Genomic DNA, 6000 nt, shown 5'->3' on the forward strand with positions numbered 1-6000 from the left:
TAAACATTCTTGGAATTCAATCAATCTTTGAAAGATTATTCAGAACTATAAAAGAAAATTGATAGTTTTGGACATACATTCTTGGTATTCCATCAATCTTCGAAGGTTTGGTCGGATCTAATAACGCGAATCGATAATTTTGGTCAAACATTCTTGGAATTTCATCAATCTTCGAAAGATTGGTCGATCCTAAGAAACGTATTCGATAGTTTTGGTCAAATATTCTTGGTATTCCATCAATCTTGTAAGGTTTGGTTGGTTCTAATAACGGGAATCGATAGTTTTGTTAAATCATTCTTGGACTTCCATCAATTTTCGAAAGATTGGTCTGTTCTATTAACGGGAATCGATAGTTTCGGTCACTCAATTTTAGAATTCCATCAATCTTAGAAATATTATTCGGTCGTATGAATGGAAATCGATAACTTTTGTTAAAAATTCTCGGAATTCTATCAATCTTCGAAAGATTATTCAGAACTATAAGAGGAAATCGATAGTTTTGGTCATACATTCTTGGTTTTCCATCAATCTTCAAAAGATTATTCGGTCCTATGTATGGAAATCGAAAGTTTTGGTCAAACATTCTTGGAATTTCATCAATCTTCAAAACATTGGTCAGTTTTAAGAAAGGGAATCGATAGTTTTGATATGTAATTCTTGGAATTCGATCAATCTTCGAAAGATTATTCGGTCCTATGTATGGAAATCGATAGTTTTGGTCAAACATTCTTGGAATTCAATCAATCTTCGAAAGATTATTCAGAACTATAAAAGAAAATTGATAGTTTTGGACATACATTCTTGGTATTCCATCAATCTTCGAAGGTTTGGTCAGTTCTAATAACGCGAATCGATAATTTTGGTCAAACATTCTTGGAATTTCATCAATCTTCGAAAGATTGGTCGATCCTTAGAAACGTATTTGATAGTTTTGGTAAAATATTCTTGGTATTCCATCAATCTTGTAAGGTTTGGTTTGTTCTAATAACGGGAATCGATAGTTTTGGTCAATCATTCTTGGACTTCCATCAATTTTCGAAAGATTGGTCTGTTCTATTAACGGGAATCGATAGTTTTGGTCAATCCATTTTAGAATTCCATCAATCTTCGAAATATTATTCGGTCGTATGAATGGAAATCGATAACTTTGGTTAAACATTCTTGGAATTCAATCAATCTTTCAAAGATTATTCAGAACTATAAAAGAAAATTGATAGTTTTGGACATACATTCTTGGTATTCCATCAATCTTCGAAGGTTTGGTCGGATCTAATAACGCGAATCGATAATTTTGGTCAAACATTCTTGGAATTTCATCAATCTTCGAAAGATTGGTCGATCCTAAGAAACGTATTCGATAGTTTTGGTCAAATATTCTTGGTATTCCATCAATCTTGTAAGGTTTGGTTGGTTCTAATAACGGGAATCGATAGTTTTGTTAAATCATTCTTGGACTTCCATCAATTTTCGAAAGATTGGTCTGTTCTATTAACGGGAATCGATAGTTTTGGTCAATCAATTTTAGAATTCCATCAATCTTCGAAATATTATTCGGTCGTATGAATGCAAAACGATAACTTTTGTTAAAAATTCTCGGAATTCTATCAATCTTCGAAAGATTATTCAGAACTATAAAAGGAAATCGATAGTTTTGGTCGAACATTCTTAAAAGTCCATCAATCTTCGGAAGATTAATCGATCCTAATAAAGGGATTCGATAGTTTTGGTCAAATATTCTTGGTATTCCATCAATCTTCTAAGGTTTGGTCGGTTCTAATAACGGGAATCGACAGTTTTGGTCAATCATTCTTGGACTTCCATCAATTTTCGAAAGATTGGTCTGTTCTATTAACGGGAATCGATAGTTTTGGTCAATCAATTTTAGAATTCCATCAATCTTAGAAATATTATTCGGTCGTATGAATGGAAATCGATAACTTTTGTTAAAAATTCTCGGAATTCTATCAATCTTCGAAAGATTATTCAGAACTATAAGAGGAAATCGATAGTTTTGGTCATACATTCTTGGTTTTACATCAATCTTCAAAAGATTATTCGGTCCTATGTATGGAAATCGATAGTTTTGGTCAAACATTCTTGGAATTTCATCAATCTTCAAAACATTGGTCAGTTTTAAGAAAGGGAATCGATAGTTTTTATCTGTAATTCTTGGAATTCGATCAATCTTCAAAAGATTATTCGGTCCTATGTATGGAAATCGATAGTTTTGGTCAAACATTCTTGGAATTCCATCAATCTTTGAAAGATTTTTCGCTCGTATGAAAGAAAATCGTTAGATTTGGTCAAACATTCCTGGTATTCCATCAATCTTCTAAGGTTCGGTCGGTTATAATAACGAGAATCGATAGTTTTGGTCAATCATTCTTGGACATCCATCAATTTTCGAAAGATTGGTCTGTTCTAATAACGGGAATCGATAGTTTTGGTCAATCCATTTTAGAATTCCATCAATCTTCGAAATATTATTCGGTCGTATGAATGGAAATCGATAACTTTGGTTAAACATTCTTGGAATTCAATCAATCTTTGAAAGATTATTCAGAACTATAAAAGAAAATTGATAGTTTTGGACATACATTCTTGGTATTCCATCAATCTTCGAAGGTTTGGTCGGATCTAATAACGCGAATCGATAATTTTGGTCAAACATTCTTGGAATTTCATCAATCTTCGAAAGATTGGTCGATCCTAAGAAACGTATTCGATAGTTTTGGTCAAATATTCTTGGTATTCCATCAATATTGTAAGGTTCGGTCGGTTATAATAACGAGAATCGATAGTTTTGGTCAATCATTCTTGGACATCCATCAATTTTCGAAAGATTGGTCTGTTCTATTAACGGGAATCGATAGTTTTGGTCAATCAATTTTAGAATTCCATCAATCTTCGAAATATTATTCGGTCGTATGAATGCAAAACGATAACTTTTGTTAAAAATTCTCGGAATTCTATCAATCTTCGAAAGATTATTCAGAACTATAAAAGGAAATCGATAGTTTTGGTCGAACATTCTTAAAAGTCCATCAATCTTCGGAAGATTAATCGATCCTAAGAAAGGGATTCGATAGTTTTGGACAAATATTCTTGGTATTCCATCAATCTTCTAAGGTTTGGTCGGTTCTAATAACGGGAATCGACAGTTTTGGTCAATCATTCTTGGACTTCCATCAATTTTCGAAAGATTGGTCTGTTCTATTAACGGGAATCGATAGTTTTGGTCAATCAATTTTAGAATTCCATCAATCTTCGAAGGATTGGTCGATCCTAAGAAACGTATTCGATAGTTTTGGTCAAATATTTTTCGTATTCCATCAATCTTGTAAGGTTTGGTCTGTTCTATTAACGGGAATCGATAGTTTTGGTCAATCAATTTTAGAATTCCATCAATCTTCGAAATATTATTCAGAACTATAAAAGGAAATCGATAGTTTTGGTCAAACATTCTTAAAAGTCCATCAATCTTAGAAATATTATTCGGTCGTATAAATGGAAATCGATAACTTTGGTTAAGCATTTTCGGAATTCAATCAATCTTTGAAAGACTATTCAGAACTATAAAAGAAAATTGATAGTTTTGGACATACATTCTTGGTATTCCATCAATCTTCGAAGGTTTGGTCGGTTCTAATAACGCGAATCGATAATTTTGGTCAAAAATTCTTGGAATTTCATCAATCTTCGAAGGATTGGTCGATCCTATGAAACGTATTCGATAGTTTTGGTCAAATATTTTTGGTATTCCATCAATCTTGTAAGGTTTGGTCTGTTCTATTAACGGGAATCGATAGTTTTGGTCAATCAATTTTAGAATTCCATCAATCTTCGAAATATTATTCGGTCGTATGAATGGAAATCGATAACTTTGGTTAAACATTCTTGGAATTCAATCAATCTTTGAAAGATTATTCAGAACTATAAAAGAAAATTGATAGTTTTGGACATACATTCTTGGTATTCCATCAATCTTCGAAGGTTTGGTCGGTTCTAATAACGCGAATCGATAATTTTGGTCAAACATTCTTGGAATTTCATCAATCTTCGAAAGATTGGTCGATCCTAAGAAACGTATTCGATAGTTTTGGTCAAATATTCTTGGTATTCCATCAATCTTGTAAGGTTTGGTTGGTTCTAATAACGGGAATCGAAAGTTTTGTTAAATCATTCTTGGACTTCCATCAATTTTCGAAAGATTGGTCTGTTCTATTAACGGGAATCGATAGTTTTGGTCAATCAATTTTAGAATTCCATCAATCTTCGAAATATTATTCGGTCGTATGAATGCAAAACGATAACTTTTGTTAAAAATTCTCGGAATTCTATCAATCTTCGAAAGATTATTCAGAACTATAAAAGGAAATCGATAGTTTTGGTCGAACATTCTTAAAAGTCCATCAATCTTCGGAAGATTAATCGATCCTAAGAAAGGGATTCGATAGTTTTGGTCAAATATTCTTGGTATTCCATCAATCTTCTAAGGTTTGGTCGGTTCTAATAACGGGAATCGACAGTTTTGGTCAATCATTCTTGGACTTCCATCAATTTTCGAAAGATTGGTCTGTTCTATTAACGGGAATCGATAGTTTTGGTCAATCAATTTTAGAATTCCATCAATCTTCGAAATATTATTCGGTCGTATGAATGGAAATCGATAACTTTCGTGACACATTCTCGGAATTCTATCAATCTTCGAAAGATTGGTTGGTTTAAGAAAGAGAATCGATAGTTTTGATCTGTAATTCTAGGAATTCGATCAATCTTGGAAAGATTATTCAGAACTATAAAAGGAAATTGATAGTTTTGCACAAACATTCTTCAAAGTCCATCAATCTTCGAAATATTATTCGGTCGTATGAATGGAAATCGATAACTTTGGTTAAACATTTTCAGAATTCTATCAATCTTCGAAAGATTGGTTGGTTTTAAGAAAGAGAATCGATAGTTTTGATCTGTAGTTTTTGGAATTCGATCAATCTTCGAAAGATTATTCAGAACTATAAAAGAAAATTGATAGTTTTGGACATACATTCTTGGTATTCCATCAATCTTCGAAGGTTTGGTCAGTTCTAATAACGTGAATCGATAATTTTGGTCAAACATTCTTGGAATTTCATCAATCTTCGAAAGATTGGTCGATCCTTAGAAACGTATTTGATAGTTTTGGTAAAATATTCTTGGTATTCCATCAATCTTGTAAGGTTTGGTTTGTTCTAATAACGGGAATCGATAGTTTTGGTCAATCATTCTTGGACTTCCATCAATTTTCGAAAGATTGGTCTGTTCTATTAACGGGAATCGATAGTTTTGGTCAATCCATTTTAGAATTCCATCAATCTTCGAAATATTATTCGGTCGTATGAATGGAAATCGATAACTTTGGTTAAACATTCTTGGAATTCAATCAATCTTTGAAAGATTATTCAGAACTATAAAAGAAAATTGATAGTTTTGGACATACATTCTTGGAATTCCATCAATCTTCGAAGGTTTGGTCGGATCTAATAACGCGAATCGATAATTTTGGTCAAACATTCTTGGAATTTCATCAATCTTCGAAAGATTGGTCGATCCTAAGAAACGTATTCGATAGTTTTGGTCAAATATTCTTGGTATTCCATCAATCTTGTAAGGTTTGGTTGGTTCTAATAACGGGAATCGATAGTTTTGTTAAATCATTCTTGGACTTCCATCAATTTTCGAAAGATTGGTCTGTTCTATTAACGGGAATCGATAGTTTTGGTCAATCAATTTTAGAATTCCATCAATCTTCGAAATATTATTCGGTCGTATGAATGCAAAACGATAACTTTTGTTAAAAATTCTCGGAATTCTATCAATCTTCGAAAGATTATTCAGAACTATAAAAGGAAATCGATAGTTTTGGTCGAACATTCTTAAAAGTCCATCAATCTTCGGAAGATTAATCGATCCTAAGAAAGGGATTCGATAGTTTTGGTCAAATATTCTTGGTATTCCATCAAT

Source organism: Cloeon dipterum, chromosome 2, assembly GCF_949628265.1.
Source record: "Cloeon dipterum chromosome 2, ieCloDipt1.1, whole genome shotgun sequence".
NCBI classification, from domain to species: Eukaryota; Metazoa; Arthropoda; class Insecta; order Ephemeroptera; family Baetidae; genus Cloeon; species Cloeon dipterum.